Raw genomic sequence first — 20,201 nt, 5'->3', positions numbered from 1 at the left:
CATCAACAAATAACCTTCAATTACCCAATCAAATACTTTTTTTCTAATTAACTTTCTCAAAAACGTTTCTATATTGTCTCATACAATAATCTGTACTATAAATTTTTTGTTCCTAAATAATGAATATATATATCCCCACTGCAGTCCCCCCGACCCCGACTTTAAATATCACTGGTCTAGACAATATTTCCCAATGCCCCTAGGCTAGCATATGGTTTGAAACAGTTGAGGTTTGTCTAAACCTTGCTGTCTGCCTCTCCGACCTGTGGATCAATGTTGCCGTTTTTTTTGTGACCTCCACCGTGCGATGTGAATGAATGTGACCAGAATGACAGCTTCCCTGAGACAGGCAAATTAATTTATCAGGGTCATTATAATGGATATATCCAAAAAAATGGCAATATAATCCAAGGTAAAACAAACAAAAGTGCAGACAGTTTTCTGTCATTTCAGCTGCTTGATGTGATTGTGTGATAGATTTAGTTGGCTGGCTAGCAAAGGAAAAGTAGCTAGCCTGCATAGCTACAGTGCATTTGGAAAGTATTCAGACCCCTTACTTTTTTCCACATTTTGTTACGTTACAGCCTTATTCTGAAAATGGATTAAGTCAAATAAAATCTATCTTCACACAATACCCCATAATGACAAAGCGATAACATATCATTTTTAATTAATAAAAAAAGATTTTAAAAATACCTTATTTACATACGTTTTCAGACCCTTTGCTATGAGGCTGGAAATTGAGCTCAGGTCCATCCTGTTTCCATTGATCATCCTTGAGATGTTTCTACAACTTGATTGGAGTCCACCTGTGGTAAATTCAATGGATTGGTCATGATTTGAAAAGGCACACACCTGTCTGTCTATATAAGGTTCCACAGTTGACAGTGCATGTCAGAGCATAAACTAAGCCATGAGGTGGAAGGAATTGTCCCTAGAGCTCCGAGACAGGATTGTGTCGAGGCACAGACGTGGGGAAGGGTACCGATACATTTCTGCAGCATTGAAGGTACCCAAGAACACAGTGGCTTCCATCATATTTAAAAGGAACAAGTTTGGAACCACCAAGACTCTTCCAAGAGCCGGCTGCTCAGCCAAACCATCCCTACGGTGAATCAGCCCTTATTCAGGAGTTATTCACACGATAATTCCCGGGATCTCAAGCCTTATTGCTTAGTTAATGGACTAAGTCATTTCTGACTTCATTAGGTTCTGAGAGCTTATTCAGGAGTTATTCACACGATAATTCCCAGGATCTCAAGCCTTATTGCTTAGTTAATGAGCTAAGTCATTTCTGACTTCATTAGGTTCTGAGAGCGATAAATGCCCCACCCACCCACCCAGCCAAAGTCACACCCTTAGTATCCTACTCATGCAGTTTCCGTAGTGTAGCGGTTATCACGTTCGCCTAACACGCGAAAGGAGACCGGGCGGAAACACATTTTAACAAATTAGACAGTAAGCCTATTCACTTAGGGCTCGATCCCAATTTAGGAATTCATGCTTTTCCTACGCACTTCTCAGTATTTGCTATTCAGACTTACCCTTTTAAGTCGCGTAACGCACTCTGCTGGGGTGGCTAGCTTGGGCGCTCTGAATAAATTCCTGCTACGTGTGGTCTGAGTTCCATAATGATTCAAATAGGCTACATGTCTCAAATTATTGCAATACTTTAGCTTAATATGATTCACTAATGCTAGCAACCCTCAGGAACAATTCACAAGGATGTGACAGATTAAAGAAAGGTCAACGGAATGAAAGTATGCCAAAATAAATGTATGTAGCTGTTACTGACAGTGGCTCCCGATAGTGGCTAATATTTAACATGATACAAATTGTCAAATAAAACTTGGAAAAGCCCCACAGTGGAGGTGTCATAATACCCATAAAACCTAGCGGTCAAACAGGGAAATGGTTCCAACCACTTTCCACCATTCATTTTTCCCATAGGGTATTTTAGAAACACTTAAAATAATACATTTGTAGTTCTTTATGATAGCCACATTAGCAGTTAATTAGCATTTAATTTTGGGGGGGTAAATACAGGTGAATATTTTTTATAAAAGTCACCTTGTGCTAGAGAGAATTACACGGTTACCATGCCAGGGTAAGCCAACAAGAAACACAGGCCTTTTTTAATTGTTTTTAAAATCCCCTGTAGGGAATATGAATGGTGGAAAAACGATTGGAACCATTACCCTGTTCGACCGCTAGTTCTTATGGGTATTATGACTCCTACTGTGGTACTCTATTTGGGATATTATGGGCGGTAGACTTGTGGGCATTCCTAACATTTGCCATGACTTCCACTCTTTTTCTTGTAGATTCTGTAGTGTAGTGGTTATCACGTTCGCCTCACACGCGAAAGGTCCCCGGTTCGAAACCGGGCGGAAGCAAATTTTAACAAAACAGATAGTGATGACAGAAACAGGGTCATAACTGAAAAAAACGAAACAAATACATAGGCCTGCAGAATACATGAATAGACCAATCTTAGACCAGAGGCAGATAGTGATAACTGAAAAAAAACGAAACAAATACATAGGCCTACAGAATACATGAAAAGACCAGTCTTAGACATGTCTTTCAATAACCAGAGGCAATGCAATGTTATAAAACAGGTTGTTTGGATCCTGGATGCTAATTGGTTAATAGCAGGGAGTTGAAGCACCACCATCCCAGCATTCTGCGGGTAGTGCCTGTTAGCGGTTCCATTAGATTTATAAATGCGCATCCACTGTCCCACGGCCCAGCCAGTCAATTTATAAACTTCATCTAACCTGGAAAAATGTGTTTAGACCAATGGTATTCAAACCTTTTCAGCAGGGACACCATGTTTTCCTACAGAATTTCTGGGGTCCCCATTTTTTTGCAATCATTTCTTGTGATCCCACCCCAAATACAACTTTAAAATCGGTACGTTACATTTTTTTTTACATCAACAAATAACCTTCAATTACCCAATCAAATACTTTTTTTCTAATTAACTTTCTCAAAAACGTTTCTATATTGTCTCATACAATAATCTGTACTCATAATTTTTTGTTCCTAAATAATGAATATATATACCCCCACTTTAAATATCACTGGTCTAGACAATATTTCCCAATGCCCCTAGGCTAGCATATGGTTTGAAACAGTTGAGGTTTGTCAATTCAAATAGGCTACATGTCCCAAATTATTGCAATACTTTAGCTTAATATGATTCACTAATGCTAGCAACCCTCAGGAACAATTCACAAGGATGTGACAGATTAAAGAAAGGTCAACGGAATGAAAGTATGCCAAAATAAATGTATGTGGCTGTTACTGACAGTGGCTCCCGATAGTGGCTAATATTTAACATGATACAAATTGTCAAATAAAACTGGGAAAAGCCCCACAGTGGAGGTGTCATAATACCCATAAAACCTAGCGGTCAAACAGGGAAATGGTTCCAACCATTTTTCTACCATTCATTTTTCCCATAGGGGATTTTAGAAACACTTAAAATAATACATTTGTAGTTCTTTATGATAGCCACATTAGCAGTTAATTAGCATTTAATTTTGGGGGGGTAAATACAGGCGAATATTTTTTATAAAAGTCACCTTGTCCTAGAGAGAATTACACGGTTACCATGCCAGGGTAAGCCAACAAGAAACACAGGCCTTTTTTAATTGTTTTTAAAATCCCCTGTGGGGAATATGAATGGTGGAAAAACGATTGGAACCATTTCCCTGTTCGACCGCTAGTTCTTATGGGTATTATGACTCCTACTGTGGTACTCTATTTTGGATATTATGGGCGGTAGACTTGTGGGCATTCCTAACATTTTCCATGACTTCCACTCTTTTTCTTGTAGTTTCCGTAGTGTAGTGGTTATCACGTTCGCCTCACACGCGAAAGGTCCCCGGTTCGAAACCGGGCGGAAACAAATTTTAACAAAACAGATAGTGATGACAGAAACAGGGTCATAACTGAAAAAAACGAAACAAATACATAGGCCTGCAGAATACATGAATAGACCAGTCTTAGACATGTCTTTCAATAACCAGAGGCAATGCAATGTTATAAAACAGGTTGTTTGGATCCTGGATGCTAATTGGTTAATAGCAGGGAGTTGAAGCACCACCATCCCAGCATTCTGCGGGTAGTGCCTGTTAGCGGTTCCATTAGATTTATAAATGTGCATCCACTGTCCCACGGCCCAGCCAGTCAATTTATAAACTTCATCTAACCTGGAAAAATGTGTTTAGACCAATGGTATTCAAACCTTTTCAGCAGGGACACCATTTTTTCCTACAGAATTTCTGGGGTCCCCATTTTTTTGCAATCATTTCTTGTGATCCCACCCCAAATACAACTTTAAAATCGGTACGTTACATTTTTTTTTACATCAACAAATAACCTTCAATTACCCAATCAAATACTTTTTTTCTAATTAACTTTCTCAAAAACGTTTCTATATTGTCTCATACAATAATCTGTACTCATAATTTTTTGTTCCTAAATAATGAATATATATATCCCCACTGCAGTCCCTCCGACCCCGACTTTAAATATCACTGGTCTAGACAATATTTCCCAATGCCCCTAGGCTAGCATATGGTTTGAAACAGTTGAGGTTTGTCTAAACCTTGCTGTCTGCCTCTCCGACTTGTGGATCAATGTTGCCGTTTTTTTGGTGACCTCCACCGTGCGATGTGTATGAATGTGACCAGAATGACAGCTTCTCTGAGCCAGGCAAATTCATTTATCAGGGTCATTATAATGGATATATCCAAAGAAATGGCAATATAATCCAAGGTAAAACAAACAAAAGTGCAGACAGTTTTCTGTCATTTCAGCTGCTTGATGTGATTGTGTGATAGATTTAGTTGGCTGGCTAGCAAAGGAAAAGTAGCTAGCCTGCATAGCTACAGTGCATTCGGAAAGTATTCAGACCCCTTACTTTTTTCCACATTTTGTTACGTTACAGCCTTATTCTGAAAATGGATTAAGTCAAATAAAATCTATCTACACACAATACCCCATAATGACGAAGCGATAACATATAATTTTTAATCCATAAAAAAAGATTTAAAAAATACCTTATTTACATACGTTTTCAGACCCTTTGCTATGAGGCTGGAAATTGAGCTCAGGTCCATCCTGTTTCCATTGATCATCCTTGAGATGTTTCTACAACTTGATTGGAGTCCACCTGTGTTAAATTCAATGGATTGGTCATGATTTGAAAAGGCACACACCTGTCTGTCTATATAAGGTTCCACAGTTGACAGTGCATGTCAGAGCATAAACTAAGCCATGAGGTGGAAGGAATTGTCCCTAGAGCTCCGAGACAGGATTTTGTCGAGGCACAGACGTGGGGAAGGGTACCGATACATTTCTGCAGCATTGAAGGTACCCAAGAACACAGTGGCTTCCATCATTCTTAAAAGGAAGAAGTTTGGAACCACCAAGACTCTTCCAAGAGCCGGCTGCTCAGCCAAACCATCCCTACGGTGAATCAGCCCTTATTCAGGAGTTATTCACACGATAATTCCCGGGATCTCAAGCCTTATTGCTCAGTTAATGGACTAAGTCATTTTTGACTTCGTTAGGTTCTGAGAGCGATAAATGCCCCACCCACCCACCCAGCCACCCACCCAGCCAAAGTCACACCCTTAGTATCCTACTCATGCAGTTTCTGTAGTGTAGCGGTTATCACGTTCGCCTAACACGCGAAAGGTCCCCGGTTCGAGACCGGGCGGAAACACATTTTAACAAATTAGACAGTAAGCCTATTCACTTAGGGCTCGATCCCAATTTAGGAATTCATGCTTTTCCTACGCACTTCTCAGTATTTGCTATTCAGACTTACCCTTTTAAGTCGCGTAACACACTCTGCTGGGGTGGCTAGCTTGGGCGCTCTGAATAAATTCCTGCTACGTGTGGTCTGAGTTCCATAATGATTCAAATAGGCTACATGTCCCAAATTATTGCAATACTTTAGCTTAATATGATTCACTAATGCTAGCAACCCTCAGGAACAATTCACAAGGATGTGACAGATTAAAGAAAGGTCAACGGAATGAAAGTATGCCAAAATAAATGTATGTGGCTGTTACTGACAGCGGCTCCCGATAGTGGCTAATATTTAACATGATACAAATTGTCAAATAAAACTGGGAAAAGCCCCACAGTGGAGGTGTCATAATACCCATAAAACCTAGCGGTCAAACAGGGAAATGGTTCCAACCATTTTTCCACTATTCATTTTTCCCATAGGGGATTTTAGAAACACTTAAAATAATACATTTGTAGTTCTTTATGATAGCCACATTAGCAGTTAATTAGCATTTAATTTTGGGGGGGTAAATACAGGCGAAAATCTTTTATAAAAGTCACCTTGTCCTAGAGAGAATTACACGGTTACCATGCCAGGGTAAGCCAACAAGAAACACAGGCCTTTTTTAATTGTTTTTAAAATCCCCTGTGGGGAATATGAATGGTGGGAAAACGATTGGAACCATTTCCCTGTTCGACCGCTAGTTCTTATGGGTATTATGACTCCTACTGTGGTACTCTATTTGGGATATTATGGGCGGTAGACTTGTGGGCAGTCCTAACATTTTCCATGACTTCCACTCTTTTTCTTGTAGTTTCCGTAGTGTAGTGGTTATCAAGTTTGCCTCACATGCGAAAGGTCCCCGGTTAGAAACCAAGCGCATTTTTTTTTTAACAAAACAGATAGTGATGACAGAAACAGGATCATAACTGAAAAAAACGAAACAAATACATAGGCCTGCAGAATACATGAATAGACCAGTCTTAGACATGTCTTTCAATAACCAGAGGCAGATAGTGATAACTGAAATAAAAATGAAACTAATACATAGGCCTACAGAATACATGAAAAGACCAGTCTTAGACATGTCTTTCAATAACCAGAGGCAATGCAATGTTATAAAACAGGTTGTTTGGATCCTGGATGCTAATTGGTTAATAGCAGGGAGTTGAAGCACCACCATCCCAGCATTCTGCGGGTAGTGCCTGTTAGCGGTTCCATTAGATTTATAAATGCGCATCCACTGTCCCACGGCCCAGTCAGTCAATTTATAAACTTCATCTCCCCTGGAAAAATGTGTCTAGACCAATGGTATTCAAACCTTTTCAGCAGGGACACCATGTTTTCCTACAGAATTTCTGGGGTCCCCATTTTTTTTCAATCATTTATTGTGATCCCACCCCAAACACAACTTTAAAATCGGTACGTTACATTTTTTTTTTTACATCAACAAATAACCTTCAATTACCCAATCAAATACTTTTTTTCTAATTAACTTTCTCAAAAACGTTTCTATATTGTCTCATACAATAATCTGTACTCATAATTTTTTGTTCCTAAATAATGAATATATATATCCCCACTGCAGTCCCCCCAACCCCGACTTTAAATATCACTGGTCTAGACAATATTTCCCAATGCCCCTAGGCTAGCATATGGTTTGAAACAGTTGAGGTTTGTCTAAACCTTGCTGTCTGCCTCTCCGACCTGTGGATCAATGTTGCCGTTTTTTTTGGTGACCTCCACCGTGCGATGTGTATGAATGTGACCAGAATGACAGCTTCTCTGAGCCAGGCAAATTAATTTATCAGGGTCATTATAATGGATATATCCAAAGAAATGGCAATATAATCCAAGGTAAAACAAACAAAAGTGCAGACAGTTTTCTGTCATTTCAGCTGCTTGATGTGATTGTGTGATAGATTTAGTTGGCTGGCTAGCAAAGGAAAAGTAGCTAGCCTGCATAGCTACAGTGCATTCGGAAAGTATTCAGACCCCTTACTTTTTTCCACATTTTGTTACGTTACAGCCTTATTCTGAAAATGGATTAAGTCAAATAAAATCTATCTACACACAATACCCCATAATGACAAAGCGATAACATATCATTTTTAATTCATAAAAAAAGATTTAAAAAATACCTTATTTACATACGTTTTCAGACCCTTTGCTATGAGGCTGGAAATTGAGCTCAGGTCAATCCTGTTTCCATTGATCATCCTTGAGATGTTTCTACAACTTGATTGGAGTCCACCTGTGGTAAATTCAATGGATTGGTCATGATTTGAAAAGGCACACACCTGTCTGTCTATATAAGGTTCCACAGTTGACAGTGCATGTCAGAGAATAAACTAAGCCATGAGGTGGAAGGAATTGTCCCTAGAGCTCCGAGACAGGATTTTGTCGAGGCACAGACGTGGGGAAGGGTACCAATACATTTCTGCAGCATTGAAGGTACCCAAGAACACAGTGGCTTCCATCATTCTTAAAAGGAAGAAGTTTGGAACCACCAAGACTCTTCCAAGAGCCGGCTGCTCAGCCAAACCATCCCTAAGGTGAATCAGCCCTTATTCAGGAGTTATTCACACGATAATTCCCGGGATCTCAAGCCTTATTGCTTAGTTACTGGACTAAGTAATTTCTGACTTCATTAGGTTCTGAGAGCGATAAATGCCCCACCCACCCAGCCACCCACCCAGCCAAAGTCACACCCTTAGTATCCTACTCATGCAGTTTCCGTAGTGTAGCGGTTATCACGTTCGCCTAACACGCGAAAGGTCCCCGGTTCGAGACCGGGCGGAAACACATTTTAACAAATTAGACAGTAAGCCTATTCACTTAGGGCTCGATCCAAATTTAGGAATTCATGCTTTTCCTACGCACTTCTCAGTATTTGCTATTCAGACTTACCCTTTTAAGTCGCGTAACGCACTCTGCTGGGGTGGCTAGCTTGGGCGCTCTGAATAAATTCCTGCTACGTGTGGTCTGAGTTCCATAATGATTCAAATAGGCTACATGTCCCAAATTATTGCAATACTTTAGCTTAATATGATTCACTAATGCTAGCAACCCTCAGGAACAATTCACAAGGATGTGACAGATTAAAGAAAGGTCAACGGAATGAAAGTATGCCAAAATAAATGTATGTGGCTGTTACTGACAGCGGCTCCCGATAGTGGCTAATATTTAACATGATACAAATTGTCAAATAAAACTGGGAAAAGCCCCACAGTGGAGGTGTCATAATACCCATAAAACCTAGCGGTCAAACAGGGAAATGGTTCCAACCATTTTTCCACTATTCATTTTTCCCTTAGGGGATTTTAGAAACACTTAAAATAATACATTTGTAGTTCTTTATGATCGCCACGTTAGCAGTTAATTAGCATTTAATTTTGGGGGGGTAAATACAGGCGAAAATCTTTTATATAAGTCACCTTGTCCTAGAGAGAATTACACGGTTACCATGCCAGGGTAAGCCAACAAGAAACACAGGCCTTTTTTAATTGTTTTTAAAATCCCCTGTGGGGAATATGAATGGTGGAAAAACGATTGGAACCATTTCCCTGTTCGACCGCTAGTTCTTATGGGTATTATGACTCCTACTGTGGTACTCTATTTGGGATATTATGGGCGGTAGACTTGTGGGCAGTCCTAACATTTTCCATGACTTCCACTCTTTTTCTTGTAGTTTCCGTAGTGTAGTGGTTATCAAGTTTGCCTCACATGCGAAAGGTCCCCGGTTAGAAACCAAGCGCATTTTTTTTTTAACAAAACAGATAGTGATGACAGAAACAGGATCATAACTGAAAAAAACGAAACAAATACATAGGCCTGCAGAATACATGAATAGACCAGTCTTAGACATGTCTTTCAATAACCAGAGGCAGATAGTGATAACTGAAATAAAAATGAAACTAATACATAGGCCTACAGAATACATGAAAAGACCAGTCTTAGACATGTCTTTCAATAACCAGAGGCAATGCAATGTTATAAAACAGGTTGTTTGGATCCTGGATGCTAATTGGTTAATAGCAGGGAGTTGAAGCACCACCATCCCAGCATTCTGCGGGTAGTGCCTGTTAGCGGTTCCATTAGATTTATAAATGCGCATCCACTGTCCCACGGCCCAGTCAGTCAATTTATAAACTTCATCTCCCCTGGAAAAATGTGTCTAGACCAATGGTATTCAAACCTTTTCAGCAGGGACACCATGTTTTCCTACAGAATTTCTGGGGTCCCCATTTTTTTTCAATCATTTATTGTGATCCCACCCCAAACACAACTTTAAAATCGGTACGTTACATTTTTTTTTTACATCAACAAATAACCTTCAATTACCCAATCAAATACTTTTTTTCTAATTAACTTTCTCAAAAACGTTTCTATATTGTCTCATACAATAATCTGTACTCATAATTTTTTGTTCCTAAATAATGAATATATATATCCCCACTGCAGTCCCCCCGACCCCGACTTTAAATATCACTGGTCTAGACAATATTTCCCAATGCCCCTAGGCTAGCATATGGTTTGAAACAGTTGAGGTTTGTCTAAACCTTGCTGTCTGCCTCTCCGACCTGTGGATCAATGTTGCCGTTTTTTTGGTGACCTCCACCGTGCGATGTGTATGAATGTGACCAGAATGACAGCTTCTCTGAGCCAGGCAAATTAATTTATCAGGGTCATTATAATGGATATATCCAAAGAAATGGCAATATAATCCAAGGTAAAACAAACAAAAGTGCAGACAGTTTTCTGTCATTTCAGCTGCTTGATGTGATTGTGTGATAGATTTAGTTGGCTGGCTAGCAAAGGAAAAGTAGCTAGCCTGCATAGCTACAGTGCATTCGGAAAGTATTCAGACCCCTTACTTTTTTCCACATTTTGTTACGTTACAGCCTTATTCTGAAAATGGATTAAGTCAAATAAAATCTATCTACACACAATACCCCATAATGACAAAGCGATAACATATCATTTTTAATTCATAAAAAAGATTTAAAAAATACCTTATTTACATACGTTTTCAGACCCTTTGCTATGAGGCTGGAAATTGAGCTCAGGTCAATCCTGTTTCCATTGATCATCCTTGAGATGTTTCTACAACTTGATTGGAGTCCACCTGTGGTAAATTCAATGGATTGGTCATGATTTGAAAAGGCACACACCTGTCTGTCTATATAAGGTTCCACAGTTGACAGTGCATGTCAGAGCATAAACTAAGCCATGAGGTGGAAGGAATTGTCCCTAGAGCTCCGAGACAGGATTTTGTCGAGGCACAGACGTGGGGAAGGGTACCAATACATTTCTGCAGCATTGAAGGTACCCAAGAACACAGTGGCTTCCATCATTCTTAAAGGAAGAAGTTTGGAACCACCAAGACTCTTCCAAGAGCCGGCTGCTCAGCCAAACCATCCCTACGGTGAATCAGCCCTTATTCAGGAGTTATTCACACGATAATTCCCGGGATCTCAAGCCTTATTGCTTAGTTACTGGACTAAGTAATTTCTGACTTCATTAGGTTCTGAGAGCGATAAATGCCCCACCCACCCAGCCACCCACCCAGCCAAAGTCACACCCTTAGTATCCTACTCATGCAGTTTCCGTAGTGTAGCGGTTATCACGTTCGCCTAACATGCGAAAGGTCCCCGGTTCGAGACCGGGCGGAAACACATTTTAACAAATTAGACAGTAAGCCTATTCACTTAGGGCTCGATCCCAATTTAGGAATTCATGCTTTTCCTACGCACTTCTCAGTATTTGCTATTCAGACTTACCCTTTTAAGTCGCGTAACGCACTCTGCTGGGGTGGCTAGCTTGGGCGCTCTGAATAAATTCCTGCTACGTGTGGTCTGAGTTCCATAATGATTCAAATAGGCTACATGTCCCAAATTATTGCAATACTTTAGCTTAATATGATTCACTAATGCTAGCAACCCTCAGGAACAATACACAAGGATGTGACAGATTAAAGAAAGGTCAACGGAATGAAAGTATGCCAAAATAAATGTATGTGGCTGTTACTGACAGTGGGTCCCGATAGTGGCTAATATTTAACATGATACAAATTGTCAAATAAAACTGGTAAAAGCCCCACAGTGGAGGTGTCATAATACCCATAAAACCTAGCGGTCAAACAGGGAAATGGTTCCAACCATTTTTCCACCATTCATTTTTCCCATAGGGTATTTTAGAAACACTTAAAATAATACATTTGTAGTTCTTTATGATCGCCACATTAGCAGTTAATTAGCATTTAATTTTGGGGGGGTAAATACAGGCAAATATTTTTTATAAAAGTCACCTTGTCCTAGAGAGAATTACACGGTTACCATGCCAGGGTAAGCCAACAAGAAACACAGGCCTTTTTTAATTGTTTTTAAAATCCCCTGTGGGGAATATGAATGGTGGAAAAACGATTGGAACCATTTCCCTGTTCGACCGCTAGTTCTTATGGGTATTATGACTCCTACTGTGGTACTCTATTTGGGATATTATGGGCGGTAGACTTGTGGGCATTCCTAACATTTTCCATGACTTCGACTCTTTTCTTGTAGTTTCTGTAGTGTAGTGGTTATCACGTTCGCCTCACACGCGAAAGGTCCCTGGTTCGAAACAGGGCGAAAAACAATTTTAACAAAACAGATAGTGATGACCGAAACAGGGTCATAACTGAAAAAAACGAAACAAATAAATAGGCCTGCAGAATACATGAATAGACCAATCTTAGACAAGAGGCAGATAGTGATAACTGAAAAAAAACGAAACAAATACATAGGCCTACAGAATACATGAAAAGACCAGTCTTAGACATGTCTTTCAATAACCAGAGGCAATGCAATGTTATAAAACAGGTTGTTTGGATCCTGGATGCTAATTGGTTAATAGCAGGGAGTTGAAGCACCACCATCCCAGCACTCTGCGGGTAGTGCCTGTTAGCGGTTCCATTAGATTTATAAATGCGCATCCACTGTCCCACGGCCCAGCCAGTCAATTTATAAACTTCATCTCCCCTGGAAAAATGTGTCTAGACCAATGGTATTCAAACCTTTTCAGCAGGGACACCATGTTTTCCTACAGAATTTCTGGGGTCCCCATTTTTTTGCAATCATTTCTTGTGATCCCACCCCAAATACAACTTTAAAATCGGTACGTTACATTTTTTTTACATCAACAAATAACCTTCAATTACCCAATCAAATACTTTTTTTCTAATTAACTTTCTCAAAAACGTTTCTATATTGTCTCATACAATAATCTGTACTCATAATTTTTTGTTCCTAAATAATGAATATATATATCCCCACTGCAGTCCCCCCGACCCCGACTTTAAATATCACTGGTCTAGACAATATTTCCCAATGCCCCTAGGCTAGCATATGGTTTGAAACAGTTGAGGTTTGTCAATTCAAATAGGCTACATGTCCCAAATTATTGCAATACTTTAGCTTAATATGATTCACTAATGCTAGCAACCCTCAGGAACAATTCACAAGGATGTGACAGATTAAAGAAAGGTCAACGGAATGAAAGTATGCCAAAATAAATGTATGTGGCTGTTACTGACAGTGGCTCCCGATAGTGGCTAATATTTAACATGATACAAATTGTCAAATAAAACTGGGAAAAGCCCCACAGTGGAGGTGTCATAATACCCATAAAACCTAGCGGTCAAACAGGGAAATGGTTCCAACCATTTTTCCACTATTCATTTTTCCCATAGGGGATTTTAGAAACACTTAAAATAATACATTTGTAGTTCTTTATGATAGCCACATTAGCAGTTAATTAGCATTTAATTTTGGGGGGGTAAATACAGGCGAATATTTTTTATAAAAGTCACCTTGTCCTAGAGAGAATTACACGGTTACCATGCCAGGGTAAGCCAACAAGAAACAAAGGCCTTTTTTAATTGTTTTTAAAATCCCCTGTGGGGAATATGAATGGTGGAAAAACGATTGGAACCATTTCCCTGTTCGACCGCTAGTTCTTATGGGTATTATGACTCCTACTGTGGTAATCTATTTGGGATATTATGGGCGGTAGACTTGTGGGCAGTCCTAACATTTTCCATGACTTCCACTCTTTTTCTTGTAGTTTCCGTAGTGTAGTGGTTATCACGTTCGCCTCACACGCAAAAGGTCCCTGGTTTGAAACCGGGCGGAAACAAATTTTAACAAAACAGATAGTGATGACAGAAACAGGGTAATAACTGAAAAAAACGAAACAAATAAATAGGCCTGCAGAATACATGAATAGACCAATCTTAGACCAGAGGCAGATAGTGATAACTGAAAAAAAACTAAACAAATACATAGGCGTACAGAATACATGAAAAGACCAGTCTTAGACATGTCTTTCAATAACCAGAGGCAATGCAATGTTATAAAACAGGTTGTTTGGATCCTGGATGCTAATTGGTTAATAGCAGGGAGTTGAAGCACCACCATCCCAGCATTCTGCGGGTAGTGCCTGTTAGCGGTTCCATTAGATTTATAAATGCGCATCCACTGTCCCACGGCCCAGCCAGTCAATTTATAAACTTCATCTCCCCTGGAAAAATGTGTCTAGACCAATGGTATTCAAACCTTTTCAGCAGGGACACCATTTTTTCCTACAGAATTTCTGGGGTCCCCATTTTTTTGCAATCATTTCTTGTGATCCCACCCCAAATACAACTTTAAAATCGGTACGTTACATTTTTTTTTACATCAACAAATAACCTTCAATTACCCAATCAAATACTTTTTTTCTAATTAACTTTCTCAAAAACGTTTCTATATTGTCTCATACAATAATCTGTACTCATAATTTTTTGTTCCTAAATAATGAATATATATATCCCCACTGCAGTCCCCCCGACCCCGACTTTAAATATCACTGGTCTAGACAATATTTCCCAATGCCCCTAGGCTAGCATATGGTTTGAAACAGTTGAGGTTTGTCAATTCAAATAGGCTACATGTCCCAAATTATTGCAATACTTTAGCTTAATATGATTCACTAATGCTAGCAACCCTCAGGAACAATTCACAAGGATGTGACAGATTAAAGAAAGGTCAACGGAATGAAAGTATGCCAAAATAAATGTATGTGGCTGTTACTGACAGTGGCTCCCGATAGTGGCTAATATTTAACATGATACAAATTGTCAAATAAAACTGGGAAAAGCCCCACAGTGGAGGAGTCATAATACCCATAAAACCTAGCGGTCAAACAGGGAAATGGTTCCAACCATTTTTCCACTATTCATTTTTCCCATAGGGGATTTTAGAAACACTTAAAATAACACATTTGTAGTTCTTTATGATAGCCACATTAGCAGTTAATTAGCATTTAATTTTGGGGGGGTAAATACAGGCGAATATTTTTTATAAAAGTCACCTTGTCCTAGAGAGAATTACACGGTTACCATGCCAGGGTAAGCCAACAAGAAACAAAGGCCTTTTTTAATTGTTTTTAAAATCCCCTGTGGGGAATATGAATGGTGGAAAAACGATTGGAACCATTTCCCTGTTCGACCGCTAGTTCTTATGGGTATTATGACTCCTACTGTGGTACTCTATTTGGGATATTATGGGCGGTAGACTTGTGGGCAGTCCTAACATTTTCCATGACTTCCACTCATTTTCTTGTAGTTTCCGTAGTGTAGTGGTTATCACGTTCGCCTCACACGCAAAAGGTCCCTGGTTTGAAACCGGGCGGAAACAAATTTTAACAAAACAGATAGTGATGACAGAAACAGGGTCATAACTGAAAAAAACTAAACAAATAAATAGGCCTGCAGAATACATGAATAGACCAGTCTTAGACATGTCTTTCAATAACCAGAGGCAGATAGTGATAACTGAAAAAAAACGAAACAAATACATAGGCCTACAGAATACATGAATAGACCAGTCTTAGACATGTCTTTCAATAACCAGAGGCAATGCAAAGTTATAAAACAGGTTGTTTGGATCCTGGATGCTAATTGGTTAAGAGCAGGGAGTTGAAGCACCACCATCCCAGCATTCTGCGGGTAGTGCCTGTTAGCGGATCCATTAGATTTATAAATGCGCATCCACTGTCCCACGGCCCAGCCAGTCAATTTATAAACTTCATCTCCCCTGGAAAAATGTGTCTAGACCAATGGTATTCAAACCTTTTCAGCAGGGACACCATGTTTTCCTACAGAATTTCTGGGGTCCCCATTTTTTTGCAATCATTTCTTGTGATCCCACCCCAAATACAACTTTGAAATCGGTACGTTACATTTTTTTTTACATCAACAAATAACCTTCAATAACCCTATCAAATACTTTTTTTCTAATGAACTTTCTCAAAAACGTTTCTATATTGTCTCATACAATAATCTGTACTATAAATTTTTTGTTCCTAAATAATGAATATATATATCCCCACTGCAGTCCCCCCGACCCCGACTTTAAATATCACTGGTCTAGACAATATTTCCCAATGCCCCTAGGTTAGCATATGGTTTGAAACAGTTGAGGTTTGTCTAAACCTTGCTGTCTGCCTCTCCGACCTGTGGATCAATGTTGCCGTTTTTTTGGTGACCTCCACCGTGCGATGTGTATGAATGTGACCAGAATGACAGCTTCCCTGAGACAGGCAAATTAATTTATCAGGGTCATTATAATGGATATATCCAAAGAAATGGCAATATAATCCAAGGTAAAACAAACAAAAGTGCAGACAGTTTTCTGTCATTTCAGCTGCTTGATGTGATTGTGTGATAGATTTAGTTGGCTGGCTAGCAAAGGAAAAGTAGCTAGCCTGCATAGCTACAGTGCATTCGGAAAGTATTCAGACCCCTTACTTTTTTCCACATTTTGTTACGTTACAGCCTTATTCTGAAAATGGATTAAGTCAAATAAAATCTATCTACACACAATACCCCATAATGACAAAGCGATAACATATCATTTTTAATTCATAAAAAAAGATTTTAAAAATACCTTATTTACATACGTTTTCAGACCCTTTGCTATGAGGCTGGAAATTGAGCTCAGGTCCATCCTGTTTCCATTGATCATCCTTGAGATGTTTCTACAACTTGATTGGAGTCCACCTGTGGTAAATTCAATGGATTGGTCATGATTTGAAAAGGCACACACCTGTCTTTCTATATAAGGTTCAACAGTTGACAGTGCATGTCAGAGCATAAACTAAGCCATGAGGTGGAAGGAATTGTCCCTAGAGCTCCGAGACAGGATTGTGTCGAGGCACAGACGTGGGGAAGGGTACCGATACATTTCTGCAGCATTGAAGGTACCCAAGAACACAGTGGCTTCCATCATTCTTAAAAGGAAGAAGTTTGGAACCACCAAGACTCTTCCAAGAGCCGGCTGCTCAGCCAAACCATCCCTACGGTGAATCAGCCCTTATTCAGGAGTTATTCACACGATAGTTCACAGGATCTCAAGCCTTATTGCTTAGTTAATGAGCTGGGTCATTTCTGACTTCATTAGGTTCTGAGAGCGATAAATGCCCCACCCACCCACCCAGCCAAAGTCACACCCTTAGTATCCTACTCATGCAGTTTCCGTAGTGTAGCGGTTATCACGTTCGCCTAACACGCGAAAGGAGACCGGGCGGAAGCACATTTTAACAAATTAGACAGTAAGCCTATTCACTTAGGGCTCGATCCCTATTTAGGAATTCATGCTTTTCCTACGCACTTCTCAGTATTTGCTATTCAGACTTACCCTTTTAAGTCGCGTAACGCACTCTGCTGGGGTGGCTAGCTTGGGCGCTCTGAATAAATTCCTGCTACGTGTGGTCTGAGTTCCATAATGATTCAAATAGGCTACATGTCCCAAATTATTGCAATACTTTAGCTTAATATGATTCACTAATGCTAGCAACCCTCAGGAACAATTCACAAGGATGTGACAGATTAAAGAAAGGTCAACGGAATGAAAGTATGCCAAAATAAATGTATGTGGCTGTTACTGACAGTGGCTCCCGATAGTGGCTAATATTTAACATGATACACATTGTCAAATAAAACTGGGAAAAGCCCCACAGTTGAGGTGTCATAATACCCATAAAACCTAGCGGTCAAACAGGGAAATAGTTCCAACCATTTTTCCACCATTCATTTTTCCCATAGGGGATTTTAGAAACACTTAAAATAATACATTTGTAGTTCTTTATGATAGCCACATTAGCAGTTAATTAGCATTTAATTTTGGGGGGGTAAATACAGGCGAATATTTTTTCTAAAAGTCACCTTGTCCTAGAGAGAATTACACGGTTACCATGCCAGGGTAAGCCAAGAAGAAACACGGGCCTTTTTTAATTGTTTTTAAAATCCCCTGTGGGGAATATGAATGGTGGAAAAACGATTGGAACCATTTCCCTGTTCGACCGCTAGTTCTTATGGGTATTATGACTCCTACTGTGGTACTCTATTTGGGATATTATGGGCGGTAGACTTGTGGGCATTCCTAACATACATGAAGGGACGTCGCGTGCGCCATCCGTATGGTTAGTGAGAAAGTCCATGTTGCAAATGTACGCTCCCTTACTAGACGTCCGACCACGTCCGATAAATCCGCGGACGGCGTCGGGCCGCTCACGGGGGCCGGATCTTCCAGGAAGTCATCGAACGGAGTCTCTCGGACCTTTAGTTTCCGTTTAATAAAATTTTCTAATTTTGGTCATTTCCTTGCAGTCCCGGATTATTCCACGAGAGGGCGTATGGAATCATATTGCAAATGTAACATATATCACCAATCGCGACACGGCTTTTTCTCCTAAACGGAAGATAATTCGAAGACGAAACTCGGTCTGCGTGGGTTTGGCATAATGGGCAGTTGGCCCCGAACAGGATGGAGTCGAGGCCTCGACGCTTTTCGAGTTAAGGCTATTTTTCTGGGATTGAAAGTCAAACAGGAAAATAGAGTGCTGATTTGACCGCTTCACATCAAACTACATGAGCCTACGGTGTCAGGAGAAAAGGAACCATGCATTTACCAATGTTCATTTCAGAGAAATTGTACAATGACACATTGGTGATATTCAACAACAAGAGGTTTTTTTTTCAAAAAAGTTACATATCCAGTTGCAGCGTGTTCAGATGAGTCCGTTAAGGCAGGTTTCGGAGCTCTGCGAGATTTCTGTGATTTTCTGTGATTTTCTGAAACAACACACACTTGTTCAACCCTCTGTAAATAAGTCAGTTCTTAAGAGAAACACTTAAAACTCAATATTCTATAAGAGCCTAACGTTCAGATTCCTGTGTCAACCAGAAATGCCTTATAATGGTGTCATAGGGGCTGTTTTGAAGGGTTAAAAAGGTCAGATCTTTCCACAACTTCATATGTGTGACTAGGCAACCCTCATGAACTGTAAATCAGTCATTTATCCCATCAGATGTCAAAGAAAAGCTCTCTCAAACACACACACAGCAAGGACGGAGTGACACAGTGCGGTGCTTAAAGACACAAAGAGCCTGCAATGGCATTACCATTATCTCTAGGCTGAGACGAGTTCAATGAGACGCCCCGCTTGACCGTAGCTTGCTCGGTATGAGCGCAGTGACCGTGAGAAAACTAGGCCCAAAATGAGGCCTGCACCAATATGTCAAGTGCTTATGGGTGACAGTGAGAGAACCATTAGGGTTAGAAGCACAATTCAACCTCAGGAGCGTTCCTGAGGTCCTCCCGATCTGTGCAAGCCTAACCTTGACCCTGTGGCATTAACCCTTCACAGTGAAAAGAAGGTGTTTAGATCAAACTGTGTGCAATGACTTCTCTCCCCATAGGAATACATTGACAATTCTCCTAAATTCAACCTGAAGTCTATGTGGGTTATGAATGCCTTGTGAACCTGTCTTCTATAACAATCCATCAGGCTACTGTGAGGTCTACCTGTGTCGATTCTAAGGTTCCTGGAGCAACCGGAAAATGTTAAAATCACCCTAGAGCTATTGTCATATAAGCAACCTGCAGATAGTGAAAATCACGCAACTCAACCATCTGTTACTCAGTCAATTCTTAAGGTAGAGACTTCTTATTCAGGATTCTGTTTATGTCTACCCCAAAGACAACGTGTGTGAAGCAACAGCTTCCTGTGACAACCGGAAGTGGTTAAAAACACTCAAGAGCTATTGTCATATTGCCACCTGCAGATAGTGAAAATCACGCAACTCAACCATCTGTTACTCAGTCAATTCTTAAGGTAGAGACTTCTTATTCAGGATTCTGTTTATGTCTACCCCAAAGACAACGTGTGTGAAGCAAGAGCTTCCTGTGACAACCGGAAGTGGTTAAAATCACCCAAGTGCTATTGTCATATGGACAACATGCATATAGTGAAAATCACGCAACTCAACCATCTGTCATTCAGTCAATTCTTAAGGTAGAGACTTCTT

At 40.0% G+C, this 20,201-nt stretch overlaps 5 non-coding genes across 5 annotated transcripts; all 5 read left to right on the top strand.

Annotated features, from left to right (window-relative positions):
* The first annotated feature begins 2,323 nt into the window (after window positions 1-2,323).
* On the top strand, window positions 2,324-2,396 carry trnav-cac (transfer RNA valine (anticodon CAC)). The gene has a single exon. It is a non-coding gene; the product is annotated as a tRNA-Val (tRNA).
* Window positions 2,397-3,843: 1,447 nt separating this feature from the next.
* Window positions 3,844-3,916, top strand: trnav-cac (transfer RNA valine (anticodon CAC)). Its single transcript has one exon. It is a non-coding gene; the product is annotated as a tRNA-Val (tRNA).
* Window positions 3,917-5,667: 1,751 nt separating this feature from the next.
* Window positions 5,668-5,740, top strand: trnav-aac (transfer RNA valine (anticodon AAC)). The gene has a single exon. It is a non-coding gene; the product is annotated as a tRNA-Val (tRNA).
* Window positions 5,741-8,544: 2,804 nt separating this feature from the next.
* On the top strand, window positions 8,545-8,617 carry trnav-aac (transfer RNA valine (anticodon AAC)). Its single transcript has one exon. It is a non-coding gene; the product is annotated as a tRNA-Val (tRNA).
* Window positions 8,618-11,417: 2,800 nt separating this feature from the next.
* On the top strand, window positions 11,418-11,490 carry trnav-aac (transfer RNA valine (anticodon AAC)). Its single transcript has one exon. It is a non-coding gene; the product is annotated as a tRNA-Val (tRNA).
* Window positions 11,491-20,201: the final 8,711 nt, after the last annotated feature.

This window comes from Salmo trutta, unplaced genomic scaffold (assembly GCF_901001165.1).
Source record: "Salmo trutta unplaced genomic scaffold, fSalTru1.1, whole genome shotgun sequence".
Taxonomy (NCBI): Eukaryota; Metazoa; Chordata; class Actinopteri; order Salmoniformes; family Salmonidae; genus Salmo; species Salmo trutta.
Note: the sequence above shows the minus strand (reverse complement) of the source record. Positions and strands in the feature narration are given on the sequence as shown.